The sequence below is a fragment of the Theropithecus gelada genome, chromosome 1 (genome assembly GCF_003255815.1).
Source record: "Theropithecus gelada isolate Dixy chromosome 1, Tgel_1.0, whole genome shotgun sequence".
Taxonomy (NCBI): domain Eukaryota; kingdom Metazoa; phylum Chordata; class Mammalia; order Primates; family Cercopithecidae; genus Theropithecus; species Theropithecus gelada.
This window is the reverse complement of record NC_037668.1, coordinates 108,919,543-108,938,073: the sequence shown is the minus strand read 5'-3', so window position 1 is coordinate 108,938,073 and position 18,531 is coordinate 108,919,543.

Sequence of the window (18,531 nt, the reverse complement as noted above, 5' to 3'; positions counted from 1 at the left end):
GTTCTTCTTTTTCCTAATCTCTTAATGTTGAAGTGATTGGTACCTGATTATCTCTCTGTGTCTCCTCATTCTCTTGTTGGTCTTATCCAGTCTTCGAATAAAATCTATATGTGGGCCAGGCATGATAGCTCACGCCTGTAATCCCAGCACTTTGGGAGGTGGAGGTGGGTAGATCACTTGAGGTCAGGAGTTCCGGAGCAGCCTGACTATCAAGGTAAAACCCCGTCTCTGCTGAAAATACAAAAATTAGCTGAGGATAGTGGTAGGCGCCTATAGTCCCAGCTACTCAGGAGGCTGAGACAGGAGAATTGATTGAACCCAGGAGGCAGAGGTTGCAGTGAGCCGAGATCGCACCACTGCACTCCAGCCTGGGTGATGGAGCAAGACTCTGTCTCAAAAAAAAAAAAAAAAAAAAAAAGAAAAGAAAAAAGAAAAAATATTCTATATGTGGATGTGTGGATGCTGTCTAAATTTATAACCAGCCCAGAACTCTGTACTAAATTCCAGACTCATATCCAACCGCCCACTTGATTTCTCCATTTGATTCTCCAGTAGACAAGTCAAATTCAGCACATCCAGGATGAAACTCCTGATTGTCCTCCAACACTTAGAATCCTCACAGCCTTTTCCATTTCCTTCCACTTCCTTGGGCCAAGACTATGAAATTATGCTTTATTCTATTTCTCTCACACCACACACAAAAGTTTAGAAAACCCATTTTGCCCTGTCTTCAAAATGTATTCATAATTTGACCACTTTTCACCACTACTACTTTTTCACTCTTATCACTGTGGGCCAAGCCACCATTATTTCTTAGCTGGACAACTGCATTCAGCCTCCTAGTTGGCTTTTATGTTTGCCCACTTGAGTCAATTCACAATACAGCAGTTAGATGCATCTTTTAAAAGTGTAAGTCAGCTTGAGGGGATGGATACCCCATTCTCCATGATGTGATTCTGTCACATTACATGGATGCCTGTATCAGAACATCTCATGTACCCCATAAATATACACATCTACTATGTACCTTCAAAAAATTTACAATAAAAAACACAAAAAGCATAAGTTAGATTATGCCATTCCTCTGCTCAAAACACTACAAAAATTCTCATTTTATCCAAAGAAAGGCCAAAGTCGTTAAAATGGTATGTGCGATCCTACATGATTTGGTCTCCACCCCTCCACCTCCCTATACTCTTCTTCTTTTTTACTCTTTCCACCCAGACTGGCCTTATTGTTATTCCTAGAAATTAGTTCACCTGAGAGTAGGACTTTTGCATTGCCTATTTCTTCTCTTCGATTTCTCTTCAAACACCTCTACACAAGACTCATTCCCTCATCACCTTGGAGCTTGTGCTCAAATCTCACTCTTTCAATGGAGCCCATCTGACCTGCTAAATCATGGCTCCCACGTCTAATATTCTTGATTTCACTACTTTACCTTTGCTTTCAACATAGCACTTATCATCCTCTAATATGCTATGTACAAGCATACCTTGTTTTATTACTCTTTGCTTTATTGTACTTGGCAGGTATTTTTTTTTTAAATAACAAATTGAAGGTTTGTGGCAACCTTGTGTCCAGCAAGTCTATTGGTACCATTTTTCTAACAACATGTGCTTACTTTGTGTCTCTGTGTCACGTTTTGGTAATTCTTATAATATTTCAAAATGTCTCATTATTATTATATCTCTTATTATATCTCTTATGCATCAAATAGCACTCATGAGCGCTCTTTGATGTTACTACTACAATTTTTTTGGAGCACCACAAACTCTGCCTATATAAGACAGAGAACTTAATTGATAAATGTTGTGTGTGTTCTAACTGCTCCACAGTGATCTCTCATCTCTCTCACTTTCCTCTGGCCCTCCAATTCTCTGAGAGAGGAGAGTGTTCAATTAGGCCAATTAATAACCCTACAATTACCTCTAAGTGTTCAAGTAAAAGGAAAAATCACATGCCCCCCACTTTCAATCAAAAATTAGAAACAATTAAGTTTAGTGAGAAAGAAATGTTGAAAGCCAAGATAGGTTGAAAACTAGGCATCTTATGACAAATAGTTAGCCAAGGTGTGAATGCAAAGAAAAAGTTCTTGAAGGAAATTAAAAGTGCTACTCCATTGCACACATCAATAATAAGAATTCAAAACAGGTTTACTGATGATATGAGGAAAGTTTTAGTGGTCTGGATAAAAGATCAGGTCAACCACAATATTTCCATAAACCAAAGCCTAATCCAGAACGAGCTTCTAACTCTCTCCAATTTTATGACTGCTAAGAGAGGTGAGGAAGCTCTAGAAAAAACGTGTGAAGCTAGCAGACGATGTTTCATGAGTCTTTAAAAAAAAAAAAAAAAAGCCATCTCCATAACATACAAGTGTGAGGTGAGGCAGCAAGTGCTGATGGAGAAGCTGCAGCAAGTTATCCAGAAGGTCAATGATGAAGGTGGCTCTACTAAATAACCAGTTTTCAATGTAGACAAAACAGCTTTCTATTGGAAGAAGATGCCATCTAGGACTTTCAAAGCTAGAGAGGAGAAGTTAATGCTTGGTTTAAAGCTTCAAAGGATAGACTAAGCTCTTGTTAAGGGCTAATGCAGCTGATGACTTTAAGTTGAAGGCAATGATCATTTACCATTCTGAAAACCCTAGAGATTTTAAGAATTATGTTGCATTTATTCTGCCTATGCTGTACAAACGGGCACAACAAAGCCTGGATGACAGCACATCTGTTTACAGCATTGTTTACTCAATATTTTAAGCCCACTGTTAAGACTTACTGCTCAGAAAGAAGATTTCTTTCAAAATATTATTGCTGATTGACAATTTACCTGGTCACCCAAGAGCTCTGATAGAGATGCACACAAGAGCACTCATGGTGATGTGCAAGGAGACTAATGTTGTTTTTATTCCTGCTAAAATAACATCCATTCTGCAACCCGTGGATCAAGGAGTAATTTTTATTTTCAAGTCTTACTATTTAAGAAATACATTTCATAAGTCTATAGTCCCTTAGAGGGATTCCTCTGATGAATCTTGGCAAAGTCAATTGAAAACCTTCTGGAAAGGATTCACTATTTTTGATGCCATTAACTATATTCATGATTCATGGGAGGAGGTCAAGATATCAATATTAACAAGACTTTGGAAGAAGTTGATTTCAATTCTCATGTATGACTTGGAGGTATTCAAGACTGCAGTGGAGGAAGTCACTGCAGATGTGGTACAAATAAGCAAGAGAAATAACATTGAAAATGGAGCCTGAAGAGGTGACTGAATTGCTACAATCACATGATAAAACTTGAATGGATGAGGAGTTACTTCTTAGGGATGAGCAAAGAAAGTAGTTTCTAGAGATGGAATCAATGCTGTGAATATTGTTGCAATGACAACAAAGGATTTATAATATTTCATCAACTTAGTTGATAAAGCAGTGGCAGGATTTCAGAGGATTGACTTTAATTTTGAAAGAAGTTCTACTATGAGTAAAATGCTATGAAACAGCATCACATGCTACAGAGAAATCTTTTGTGAAAGGAATATTCAATTAATGTGGAAAACTTCATTGGTTTCTTATTCGAAGAAATTGCCACAGCCACCCAGGCTTCATCAATCACCACTCTGATTAGTTAGCAGCCTTCATCAAGGCAAGACCCTCCACCAGCAAAAACATTATGACTGCTGAAGGCTAACGTGATTGTTAAGATTTTTCAGCAATAAAGTATATTTTAGTTAAGGAACGTACATTTTGTGTGTGTGTGTGTGTGTGTGTGTGTTTCTTACATATAATGGTGTTAAACACTAAATTAACTAAAGCTTAGTGTTAACATAACTTTTACGTGTACTGGGAAAACAACAAAATTCATGTGATGCATTTTGTTGCAATATTTGCTTGATTGCAGTAGTCTTGAACTGAATATGCTATATCTCTTGAGTTATGCTGTAAAAATCTCATTTATTTTGGATATTGAGAATACATCTCTCTCAATAGGATGCATGTTCCTTGATGATAAAGGTCTTTGTTGTATTCCCTGATGTATTCCAAATTCCCTGATATAGTAGTACCAGTCACATTATAGATATTCAGTGGATTTCTGTTTGAATCGATGAGGAAATTGATGAAGATACTAGGACAGAGTGTCTGCATTTAGGATCACACATGGTAAGACTCAAGTAGCCAAGAACTGCCAAAAAGTATTCTTCGGTTCATGTAGAAAGAACTTGCCTGAGAATAAAGCCACCACGGGAGAAAGCTAAACAGGAGTCACACCTCTGAGGGCATTATCTGAGCACAGCTGCCTAGCTGTACCCAAAGCCAAAGTCTCCATGGTACACTGAGATAAGTGAAATTCAAGCTATTGGATTCTCTAGGAGATAATTCATTTTCCTAATTCTAGAGGTTGCCTGCACTCCTTGGCCCATGGCCCCTTACTCCTCTGCTTTAAAGGACATTTGTGATTGCCTTGGGCTCACTCAGATAATCCTGGATAATCTCTATATTTTAAGGTTAGCTGATTAGCAACCTTAATTCCATGTACAACTTTAATTCCTCCTTGCTGTGTAACACAATATATCACAAATTCTGGAGATTAAGATGTGAACACCTTTGGTGAACATTATCCTGCCTACTATAACATTTGATTAGAAATGAATTTTTAGAGATTTTATCTAGTTAAGATTAGAAATTTTATAGTTAATTATGATCATAAATAGATAAATTTTGTTATTGATAATTAATTCCTAAAATGCAAAAAGAATAGTGCCCCCAGATTTATGTTAATAAAATGCAATTTTTGTTCTGCTACTTTAAGGTAAAAGCTCATTTCCTTCGCACCCTTGAAGCATACACACAAAAATTAATTGCCAAATCATAATAATTTATATTTACTGTGTCTTCAAAAATAAAAATGCTCTTATTCTGTCAATCCCTTGCCCAAATGTTTGGATTAAAATACAAAATAAACCACTTTTCCAGCTGGAATTTCCATGTAATGACTTCCGTTTCTGTCATCAAATTGTGCAGCAAAATGTCTATACAGGCACTCTTTTGTAGTTTTGGGAATTTTCTCAAGGTTGCTTGAAAGAAACTGCTTGAATTGGATGCTACTTTTGTTATCAAACAAACCTCAAGGATTCACAAACATCATTCAGTCAGTTAGGGCTAATATAGGTGGAATAAATAAACACTGAACTCTCAGTGAAATAAATTGTTTCATGTGCAATTTTTTGAAAGGTGAAAAGGGAAAATGCCATATGAGTCTTTTTACAATTCCAAATGCTGCCCTTGAAATAGAGTTTGGTCCAGGCAAAGCAGTTTATTCCTCAAAACCTACTAACATCCATAACGGAGATTTTTTTTATAACCTTCAGCAATTTCTGACTTTTGCAAAGTCATATGCCTAGCCCCAAAGCAAATTGTGGTTAGATATGGGCTTATAATCTGCAACTGAGTTTCTCTAAAACTTTAAAAACAAGTAAAGTATAAGTGACATTAAATTAAAAAAAAAATTTTAATGCAAAAATATAAGGGGAGCAACACCAGTCCTTCGTTATATTAAATATATTCCTTTCAAAAGCATAGTTTTAGTAATTTTCTATCTAAAGCTAGGAAATACTATCTCTTCACCCTAAAGATTAAGAAGGACATATGAAGATATTTTGTACTTTGTTTCTGCTGAAGCTCTAGTGCATCATCCCTAAATTTTCAAGACATCAAAAACATTTCCTTGGAAGTATATCTCAATTCCAAACTGATATTTTTCCCCTCCTTTCTCTAGGAAAAAAAAAAAAAAAAAAAAAAATTGAGCCATTATAAGCGTATTAAGTAAAACAAAAATAAAAAAGTCACCCCCACTTCCCAAATATATATGTCAGTAGGCAATAAGGCAAATGCAGGAGAGGAAAACCTCTTTAACAAAATTGCCTTTAAATAGCAGAGTGATCAGGAAACTCGGAATTTATGTATTGGTCACTGCATTAACATTGTCTTATCTGTCTATTTCTTATTCTTCATATTGGTTACATTATGAAAAATTATATCAATAGGACTGCTGTAATAGTTGAACAGGAGAATAAGAACTTCAAAGTCTGTAGGTACTAGTCATATTGGCTTTTCAGTCTTCTCAAATCTGTTCTGAAATATGGCAGGAAATAAATAAATGGTTACCAATAAAAAATATCCTAATCTTCCTAAGTAAAGAAGAGTGGCAGTGAGAGCGAATGACAACCCTTCTAAAGCCTTTATCCAGAAAAACAAAAATAACTGAGAATATTTATGTGATTTTGTGGCATTCTTAAGGATGTACCATGCTCAGTCTGCTGACCTAGTCTCTGTCTACCTTCAAATTGACGTAGGGTTTTCTACACCTATGCTTTGTAGTTGGCTTCCATTTCTTTTATTCTCCTCCCTTTTGTAATTTCACCTCTTTTTTTTCAAGGTTCAGTTCAAATTCTGCCTTCCCTCTGAAGGCTAATTGTGTTAGGTGGAGTTTCCTTTGAAGCTGGACCTGAGCTATGTAAGAGTATTGAAGAGGTTTATTTAGGAAGTGGTCCCAGGAAATAGTTGGCAAGTGAGAAAGGGAGAAAAGAAAGGGAATGGAGCTAAGGCAGGGGATGTTAGTGAGCAGGTACCTCTGTGGGCAAATGAAGCTCAGTCCCTCTGGACTTCTGGGAAACTGCAGTGTCCCTTAGAGTTGTTCATCTAGAAAGCTAAGTCATTTGTTAAGTGCTGCTGGAAGGTGAGGAAGAGATCATTAATTCCGCAGTGCATTTGGTCTCTGCGGCCCCACCCGGGCAGCTCCAGTGGCCAGACTAGCAGTCAAAGTTGCTTCCGGTAGGGAGCTATGTGGGAGGGGATATGGGGCATGATTTCTGAGGAGATTTAGGCAGAGAATTGTGGGCATGTGATATGCCAAATAATATCCCCATTTACTTGCAAGTATCTCCTATGGTGTGGGTTACAGAAACACAGGTACACACAACCGAATCTTCCCAGCTAGTAAGGCCTGTTCAGCATAGTGGTAATGCCTGGGGCATGGCTTTGTCACATTGTCTTTATTCAAACCCTATTCAACAGTCTGTGTTGCCTTGGGCTAGTTGTTTAAATTCCCTGAACTTTAGATTACCCATCTGTAAAATCTGAATGCACCACTTATTTCCTGGGTCATTGTAATGATTATATGAAAATTATGCAATGAAATACTTGGCAATAGGTAGGCATTCCATAAAGCTGATCGTTCTCCTTTGACCTCTTTCTTATGCATTCTTCATAGCGTTTTGGTCTTTTCTTTTTTTTCTTTTTTTCTTTTCTTTTTTTTTTTTTTGAGACGAGTCTCACTCTGTCGCCCAGGCTGGAGTGCAGCAGTGCGATCTCAGCTCACTGCAACCTCTGCCTCCTGGGTTCAAGTGATTCCCTTATCTCAGCCCCCAAGCAGCTGGGATTACAGGTGTATGCCACCACACCTGGCTAATTTTTGTATTTTTAGTAGAGACAGGGTTTCACCATGTTGACCAGACTGATCTCGAACTCCTGACCTCAGGTGATCCACTCGCCTCGGCTCCTCAAAGTGCTGGGATTATAGGTGTGAGCCACCGCACCTGGCCTCATTTTGGTCTTTTCAAAAGTTGATTGTGTCATGCATATGCTCACGTACATAAAAAAAAGTGCCCCCTTTCACTTAAGCATGTGTTTCTCCCTTTTCTTAGCCACACTACCCCTATCACTAGCTCTCTCACCCAGCTCCTGTAGTTTATTTTTTCTCTTCAATCAAACAGAACATTTAGAAAAATAATCTAACCTTGTAGATGTAATTGAATAATTTTTTTTCTTCTGATCCACTTTTTTTTAACCCTTTGCTTAATTCCTCCTATCCCACATATGTAGAGTACCAACCTCAAGGAGACAAGGAGAATAAAGTAAGGAGAATGCTCTCTTTGTCCTGCTTTAAAACTTTTGAAGAACTTTTTTGGTTATAGACTCTCCAAATTTCCATAGTGTACCTGTGGTAGGATAGCTTTGGGGTTTTCTTGGAGGCCCCGATATACTTAGCAGAGAAGAATTTTGAAAGTCTTCCAGGGGTCTTGTTTTTCATAGTGGTAATCAGTCTGTCAGTTCTATGAAGTCAGGGACACGTTATTTCTGTTGACCATGGTTTCTCAGGTACATTTTGCAAAGTATATAATTTTGAATTTGAATTAGAAGTCTGAGTATATATCCTGCTACTTTTTAAAGCAGTGAGATGTTGAGAAAGTTTCTAACATTTTAATTTGTAAAGTAGGAAGATAGTACCTACCTGGAAGAATTGTTGCAAAAGACTAAGGGGAGATCACATGCAAAGTGCCCAGCATGATACATAATAGTAGGTTCAAAATAAACATTAGTTTTTTTCCTACTCAACTCTTAAGGTTGCTTCTAAAACATGTAATGATACCATTCTTAAGACTAATTAAAAGACAGGAGAAGCAAGAGCATCCCTCTAGCTATGGAAGTACTTTTGTTTGTTTCTTAAAAACTCCAGTGCTCTCTGGTGAATTTCAGCATAAAAAATCAGCAGTGTCTGAGTGGTAAGCACCATATGCTTTCCTGGATTTTTTTCACTTTATTTTTCAAAAGATATCTCTTATCACATTAGTGCAAAACCTATTTCAAAATGCTTCCCAGAACCTTTTTCAGCCTGTAATGAATTGTTAAAAAAAGATTTAAATGAGCTATGAAAAACAGGAGTTTTTGAATTGAATAAAAGCTCTTCTTGGAAATGTGGTTCCAACTGAAAAAAAAAAAAAATCTACATGGAAGTGTTTACTGGTAAAGCTTGTTTGATTAGCACCACCTGATATGTCTCACCCCATGATCACCACAAGGTGGGTTACATAATGTACATTGGTTTCGAAAACATATAATCCCTTCTCCTTAGCTACAGTGCTTGTATTCCACGCTGACACATTCACTAAAACCCTGTCTGATATATCAAGCTCTTTAATTGGGCTTACTTGATGGTCTGGGAAAGAAAAAAGGACATGAGTGGCTCCCTTTTTGCTCCCTTGGGTACCTTTTAGAGGAATCTCTTTTCAATAATGGACAAATAACTTTAAATATATATGCGGGCGTATGTGTATGACACTTTTTTTTTTGTCTTGGATAACTATTCCACCCAATTTTCAATTAATGAAACAATGTGCTGTACTCTCTTAGAAGTAATGAGGTATGTGCTTGTTCTTATCTGTAACAATAGATGACGCCATCATTTCTAAATCTTTTTCACTTGTGTTTGCTTTCCATCTCCACCTGGACAGAAACTCTGCCTTTTACTGATCTTACATTGCCCCAACATTACTTGTCTGTAGGCACTTGGCAATTCAAGTTATTCTTGACTTGTACTAAAATAAAGGCTTAATATTGTGGAATATGTAAAGCAGAATCAATTAAATTGCCACTCATCTAGCCTAAATATATTTGAGCATGTCATTGATTGTTCAGGATCATGGTAGCATTGATTTGGTTTTGGCAGCACATGCCAATTAGAAAAGTTATGGATATGGCTATCAGAGACATGATTCTATCTTATTCAGTGATTTTACAAATGTGACAAAAATTAATTAGTTACATGGATAATAAAAACTACAGTCTCAAATTAGTTCAATTGAGTAACGGATATAGAAATAAAGTTTATTTGTTTGGAGCCTCTAGCAATAGAATACCTACCTTCAGTATAAAAAACCAGCAATGTCTGAGTGGTAAGCACCGTATGCTTTCCTGGATTTTTTTCACTCTATTTTTCATTAAGAATGTTTACTTTTACCTGAAAATTGATTAGAATTACAGCTTTAGTATGATACAAATAAAGTGATGAAGAAGAAAATGATGCCTATGGATCTGACCTGATCAGTTATATCAACCATGGTGATCAATGGACCTGAGATGTCACAGGCAGATCACATTTTCTTCTGGAGTTTATTCCAAGCATTGAGCAAGTAGCCTGATAAGGGAAATAGGCACCATTTACAGTTATCAGCAAAGGGAGAGAAATAATCCCATGCCTGTCACTTTTACACAACAAATTTTGTCAAAGTCATCTCCTCAATCTCCTTTGGGAATATAGAAATACCTTGATGACATATTTGTGAGTTATTATCTTTAGATTATCTAAATTTCTTTACAAAAGGAGCGTTTCTCATTAGGCATATTACTTTGCGATGGGTGGATGTGAGAGCTGTTTGTGTTGCTTATTTTATTTGTTACTAGACTTTATGGTTTTCTATTCTCTTTTTTCCAGACGGTATATGTTAGCCTATATATTCTTTCTATTGGATATAAAGTGAATTCAAGGTAAGCAGTTTATCAATTGTTTTCTTTGTATCCTCTTTCCTTCCTTCTCCATTTCCTCAAATTAGTACAGTGCTCAATATAGAGTAGATTCAAAAAGTTGTTCACTGTACGAAACTATTCTGTCTGGCTAGACAAAATGTCACAAGTTTGAAACTGTCAATTGCTTAAAAAGGCTCTCACTTTCACAATCACCAGCCAAAAGAATCTCATTTAAACATTAAGGAGTCCTTCTTTTTTGATGAGTATAATCTTGATGTGCTGAAGGTTTCCTTGGACATTTAGCTTCCATTTGTATGAAATACTGTTTTCCAGGCCAGGACGGTGGCTCATGCCTGTAATCTCAGCACTTTGGGAGGTTGAGGAGGGCAGATCATGAGGTCAGGAGATTGAGATCCTCCTGGCTAACATGGTGAAACCCTGTCTCTACTAAAAAAAAATACAAAAAAATTAGCTGGGCATGGTGGTGGGCACTTGTAGTTCCAGCTACTCAGGAGGCTGAAGCAGGAGAATGGCATGAACCCAGGAGTAGTAGCTTGCAATGAGCTTGGCCACTGCATTCCATTCACTGCACCATTCCATTCACTGCATTCCATTCACTGCGCCATTACAGTGAGATCACGCCACTGCATTCTAGTCTGGGCGACAGAGAGAGATTCTGTCTCAAAACAAAACAAACAAACAAACAAAACAAAGACAATACTCTTTTCCAGTATTATTTTTTAGAATATATTACACCTCATAGTTATTCATTGCATTCATATTCACAGTCCCTGTAGACTTCGTATTACAAACTTTAGGAGCATTTGTGCAATGAGAACTATTACTTAAATACAATACCAGACTTTTCTGGCAAACCCAAGCATATCACAGATAATTTTTGTTAGTTCCTATAATTGTATTTTTTTTTTTTGCATAATTCTTATATACACGGTGCAAATTTTTTATGAACTTTCTGGAAAAACATGAAAAAGTTTGAATCCCTAATTCTTTCCCGTTAGAAAGAGGTTCTTTCAATATTCAAGTTGGAAGAGAGAGAATATGAACAGATGGCTGTGGCAAACAGCACATTGCAATTGGGAAGTAGAGTACAGGTACTAGTGAATATGACATTTGGTATTCCATAATAGTCTTGAAAATTAATTTTAAATCAGTCTTCAAAATCATAATAAAGAGCAACTCATATATTATTCATTTCTTTATTCTGAGGGCTAATGTTTAGCATTAAGTATAATATATGCTGAAATAAGGTAAAGGAGATGTGATTTTCAATTAAATACATAAAATATATGTTTAAAAACCACTGGCATGATCTTAGTTATTTTTCTAGGATTATTGAATAACTTCCAATTCCCTTAGACTTTTACCTGTAAGGACTACTTAACATTAAAAGATAATATAAAGTTAAAGTTTGTAGTAAAAGTATTTTAAAAGTTTTAATTTTATATTTTATGCCGACTCTGGTTGTATTTTTAAAGGTAATTAGTTGGTCAGATGCCAAAAGTGGTAAATATTTTATACTTGCTCATGGAAACAGGTAGCTGGAATGTCAAATTTGTACACATAATCAAAAACCAGGCAATTATCATCTATGCTAATGTATAGATGGCTGCCTCTGGGATTCACAGGTAATCAGAGCTTTTATGAAGACTTCAGCACATAGTTCTATTTCTATTTAAAATAAATATTGCATTCTGAATAAAAATTTTCATTTTTTTTTTTTTGAGGAGCTGCTAGGGGAATGGTGGTATTATGATAGAAAGATTGGTTTGTTATATTATTATTCCTTTGTGTTACCAGTTCTGATTATCTCGGTGGTATTGCAAGCAGAACATTCTTTAAATTAATAGAAACTTTTCTAATGAAAATATCCCACATTAAATTCCTTTTAACAAGAGAAGATAATTATGTAAAGAAATTAGCAAATGAGAAACACGTCCATTAACATACAGATTTCTGTACAGACATGCATTATTCTCATGGCATTGATTAATATGTGAATATATACATATTGCATGTATGTGCACATACATGCACATATATACATGCATTTGTCTTTAAAACACATGTGAATTATTTAGGGGCTTGTTTTACAGTTGTGAGCCTATAGTGGATATCTTTTCTGCCCTGAGAAAATCTCCTTTAGGGACTCAGAGAGAATTATATATCTACTAGAAGAAATATTTCATGATGGAAGTATACAGATGTTAGTGACCAGTAGACCTATGCTGAATTTTTTCTTTAGCATCTACCAGTTATAAATCCTTGTTTGTATTTATGTAACCTTTGTAACCCTCATGTGTGAAAAGAGGATATCAAAAATGGAAACCTCACAGTGTTGTTGTAAGGATTATTTAGGTATTGTATTTGTATTATTTAGGTATTGTATTTGTATTAAGATACTTCACCTCTTTTTATTGTTATATTTTTATATATCAGTAGAACATACACATGGGGGTTATGGAAATCTAAAATGAAGAAACTTAAGTTTGATCAGCAGTTATTTACAGAAAGCTGAATGCGCATCAGGTATTGTGATCGACAACAAAATCATTTATACTTTTCCAACATGGCACATTTGTGTAGGGTTGTAGCATGGATTATTTCATTGGCTTCTCATAACATCCCTGATATTAGCATGTTAAGGAAAACCAAAGTAACTTTCCTAAGATTGTACAACATCTTCATGGTAGATCAAGACCTAGAATATAGCTTTAGACCACTGATCTAGAAATTGTTTCATTACACCCCATGGTCTCCCAATTAAAGTGAAAATTATCTGTCTCTGATTGAAAGAGAAAATTCTCCTACATTCCCTGCTGTCTAAAAATTATCTCATCTTATTTATTTTTATCATGAGTGCTTTTGTGATAAATATGTTAATTGTTTAAAATGACATTTTACAAGCATGACTCCTCTTCCTATTGATTCTGTCAAATTAAAGGCTAAACTTCATGTGGAGAAAACCAAATGTATAAGATATAATTTAATTAAAGGAGACACATATTTATTAGATGCTTAGTATCCACAAAGACACAGTCTGTGCTAGATGCATTGCTGGTAAACTTGCATTCATGTGTAACCCCTAGGTTGTACCTATCATGTCGGAGAAGGAAAACAACTTTCATCCATCACCAGAAAGAACTCAATGCCACTATTAGTTGATTACCTGCACACATGGTATTTAGAGGATGTTGCACTAATATTTTACATCTCAGGCTGGGATACAGCATAATTTTGATGTATGTTTAGGGGAACCACCACAACAGTCTTCTTCCTTCTCCCCTCATCATTCCAGGTTCTCTTGGTCTTTTCTTTCACTCTGTCTCCTCTTCAGGGCCCTGCCTCCATTTTGGAAACACACAGCTATGTCATACTTTGATAATGGTAGCAGTCTGTGAACTAGAACTTCCAGATTTTTTCAAAGAGGACTATCCAATAGTCCAACAAATCTTTTTACCATAATGACTGCTTCTTAAATCATATTATTTTTAAACAAATAAAACTGTCTTTTTTAAGCAGTAAATTGTCAAAAATTTAAGAAGATGAGTTAAAAAGTTGTTATATTTGAATCATGTCTCTGTCCCTATGAGCTGTGTGACCATAGCAAGTTACTGAATCTCTTTCGGACCCACTTCTTTACCTGTAAAATGGAGATAATAACAGGACATCATTCTTGTGGTTTCTTGGAGGGTTATATGAGTTAATATATATGACTCATATAATATTTTCTGGTGCTTAAGAAGTACTCAATGTACTGGTGTTATTAATATTATGACTTTTCAGTTATTATGTCTTACCAAAAACTTATCCATTACCAGGTTGAGAAGAAAAGAAAAGGGTGAGGGGAAAAAGAAACCTGACCTATATGTACCTATATTTATTGATTAAATGTTTAAATAAAATATTTAATATTTCAACATTTCTCAGTCCCTCTTACCCATGAACCTCACATAACACACACAGGCATACATACAACAATAATTGCCTAGTATTCCTGGCAGATATCTATGAGAATATGCATTTCCTCCCCCTGCCATTTTTTAAAATACTTTTTATTATTTTATCATGTACAGGTAGAGAGAAGAATGTAAGGAATTCCCATAACAGTGCTGTAAGATTGTAATGGAGTGATTAATTTTATTTGGTACGATGAGTAACGGAACACATTTGAATCTTGATCTTAAAGGATGAGTAGGACTTTGTCAGTTAGGTTGGAAAAGGACATTTCTAGTTAAACAAAAAGTTCATTCTGCATTTCTGCTTCAACGAAAGTAGGTCATAGCTTTTCAAGCTTCCCAGGCTAACATGACAGCACGTTAGCACGATCTCACAGGTCCTTGTCAAGAGTTTGCTATCATGGGAAAGAGTCCCCATGTCAAGAAACTCTCCCTCAGCCAATTTCATGCTTCACCCGACCCCTTTCCTTGATTGAGCACCCTGAGAACCTTGTTCCATGCAAAGTCTCCTGGCTCATGCTGGTACCTGACACCTAGATTATGCAGCTTCTTTGTTGTTTAGTGCACCCTCTTCTACAGCAGGCCCAGAAAATCCCTGGTCAAAGTTGTGCTGGGATTGACCCTAATTTTTGGTCTGGTTGCCAGAGGGGGAAATGGAGATAGACTTTGAGGGGGGCAATCTTCAAGGTCTTGAGAAGGATTAAATCTTAATTTCCTGTGACTTAATTATAGGCTCAAAAATTACTCCTATTTACCACTGTTTCTTAGGTTACACTGACAGGTTTCTAAGGCTTAATCATTATTACAGCAAAAGGCAGTGGAGACAACCGCTGTAGAACAAATCTGAAAATGCCTATTCACTAAAAAATATGGCCACTGTGTCTTTCATTTCAGTACCAGCATGTTACAAACAGAGGACTTGGAGGCGAAGTAAAATTTAACTGATTTTAGGTATAAAGGAGGAGGAAAAGTCTCAAACAAGAGCTGCTTTAGCAAACTCTAGTTCCTTCTAGTTCCTTAACAATATCATTGTTCTTTCTTGCGAAAATAATCCTGATATTTATTCTAAGTTGCCCCCTAGAAAGGAGATCCCATTTTCTAGCTGCCTTTGCAGGTATGTGGAACTACATGGCTAAGTTCTGAGTAATAAGAGACAAATGAAAGTGGTATATGAGACTTGGAGAATCCTCCACAAAATACTGGGGGAGGGGTGCTCAACTTCTCTTCCCTTCCTTTTTCTCGGGACACAGGAATAATGGCTAGAGCTCTAGCAGAGATCTTCAAGGGGATTTAATCTTTGGGCTTAAATTTTGCCCTAAAAATTTGATAATTATAGGAGGCTTTGTATTCAAACTTGTTATTTTATTATTGGAATATCTCTAAGTTGACATCTTATTATTGCATTATTTGCATTATCCTAACGTTTTTATATGATTTTATTATAGAAATTCTGGACTGCTTATTTCTGACAACATAGTTGAACATGAGGAAAAGAGTACATTTTCACCTTTAGGTAAAAATTGACCTTCAGAGTTCATATACATTTTGGGGTTGAATATACTCAGTAATCAATTTCAGATCAAAATCAGTTCAGTCCTAAAATCAGTTGGGACTCTAATCTTTACTGTCCACCAGAAGTTACAAGAAGATACTCAAAGGGAATGGTATTGAGAGAATGGAGTTATGAAGGTAGGAACAGTGCTGTCTTGATGGACTGCCAATCTACCCTCCTAAGTGAAGTGGAAAGGAATGGCGACTGACCCTAGGAATCCTTAGGTTTAATGGTTAAGATCAATGAATTAAAATAACAAAATTATTTTAACAATGTTGGGATGCATTAGCATTGCTTACTCTCCACTCTGATGTTTCCTTTTATGTTGATGAAGTTTCATGAGCATAATGCTCCTGGTCTCTCTCCTCCCCCTTTCTCATTCCCCCCCAGTGGAAGCAGAGTGACATCTGACTGGGGATAGTGGAGGGAAAGAACATGCATAGAACAATCCCTTGCTTTCTCTTCTCTCTTATGAATGAACTGCCTGAAGGATGTACATGCTTTCAGTGCTGAATGTAGTACTTCAGCACTCTCTCTGCCCAGGTAAGTCAATCTTACTTGGGAGTTTAGTTTTGAGAGGTCCACTTGCCTACAATATAATAGAGTACCCAACACAAAACACACATTTTTAAAAGTACATAATACGTAAAGCGTATATTGAATTAAAAACTCCTGACTATTGCCAAATGAAGAAATAGAACATTGCAAGCAACCAGAGGCTCTCTGTGTGTCCTTTCTGGATCTCAACTCCATTCCTATAATAGCAGTCCTAGCAAACTAATACAGATTTTTGTAGTTGTTTCCTTTGCTATCTGACTTCCTGTGCGCAGCAATTTTGTGTGATTCATTCACGGTGTTGTATATAGCTGTAGTTCATTTTAATTGTCATTTAATTGCCAAGACTATATAAGAAGGTAGAAGCTTTCTCTATAGCTCTCCTGTTTTCTTTACAAGCACTTACTAGAATCACCTCTAACATATATATTTCTATCAACAATCTCTTCAAAGCAATCTAGGCTTTTTCCAGCATGCGCCTCAAAACTCTTCCAGCCTCAATGCAAAGCCACTTTTACATTTCTAGTTATTTGTTAGAGTAGCATCCTACTTCTTGGTTCCCAAATCTGTATTTGTTTTCAAGGGCTACCATAACAAAGTACCATAGATGGGATGGTTAAAAAAATAGAAATTTATTTTCTCACAATTCTGGAGACTAGACATCCAAGACTAAATTGCTGACAGGACTGGTTTCTTCTGAGTCTCTCTCCTTGGCTTGTAGATAGCCATCTTCCTCTGTCTGTTTCATAATCTCCTATTCTTATAGATACACCAGTTCTAATGGATTAGGGTCCACGCTCACCTTATTTTACCTTAATCACCTCTTTAAAGACTCTATCTACAAATACAATCCTACATTCTAGGACTGCATCATATGAATTTGGGGGACAAGGGACACAATTCAGCCCTGATGTGGTCTGTCTGTGTCCCAACCCAAATCTCATCTTGAATTGTAGTTCCCATAACATAATCCCCACATGTCCTGGGAGGAACCCAGTGGGAGGTAATTGAATCATGGGGATGGGTTTTTCCTGTGCTGTTCTCGTGATAGTGAATAAGTCTCACGAGATCTGATAGTTTTATAAAGGGCAGTTCCCCCGTACACGCTCTCTTGCCTGCCACCACGTAAGATATGTCTTTGCTCCTCGTATGCCTTCCGAACCATGATCGTGAGGCCTCCCAAGCCATGTGGAACTGTAAGTCCATCAAATCTTTTTTCTGTATAAACTATCCAGTCTCAGGTATTTCTTCATAGCATTATGAAAATGGACTAACACAAGGCAATAACACTATGAACCACGCTTTTTTCCTCTTCCCTCAGCTAATCATCAGATATATGATTAACCCATAAGTCTATGAGTAACAAGAGGTTTGTTCAACTAAGGCCCATAATTACTGTAGTTGGGATTTAACTTTATTTGAATTTCAGCTAATGGATTAAGCCCTGGGTTTGATTCTCAGCTTTCTCCTCTCCTCCAGATAGAGTTGGTAAGAGCCTCTTTGCATGCAACCCAGCAGGGCTTGGGGGTTTCACAACTGGCTTTGAATTGCCAGTTCCTTGCCCAGAGCTACTCATGATATTTTTGTAGAGCAGTCATGGTGTTCAGCAATAGTCATTTAGCACCTAATAGCTACTGTTTTGTTTAAAGGTCTCCAAAGCCTGATACGGGTGCATTCTTTTTCACTAGCACACCCTCTCAATTCGCTGCCAATGAAAGTTTTACAATATGATCAACACCTGTGTGAAGGGGCGATTTGTGTGTCACCTACTACTATTGATGGGTCTCCATGGCCAGCTGGGAAGTGAACGATATAGCCTCAAATCCTACCTTGACAGTTACTTTCTCAGACCACTTCTAACACCAGCTGTCACATATTGATTTATCCAGAAACAAGTGCTGAGATGGGTCTTGGTGTGTGCAATGCTTTATAGGAACTAACGCTTGTGAAGAAAACCAGACTGGGGCAGGACTGAGCAGGGAAAAAAGCTGAACTGAGATGAAGGTCCAACAAAATCTAGAGCAAGTAAATAAGGCTTAAACGGTCAGGCTCTAAGAGCCCAGCCTCATTCAGTAACCTGGTATGAGCTGCTGCCCTTAAGAGGGATGATCTTCGTCAATGTAGTTCTCTGCAACTGAGGCTG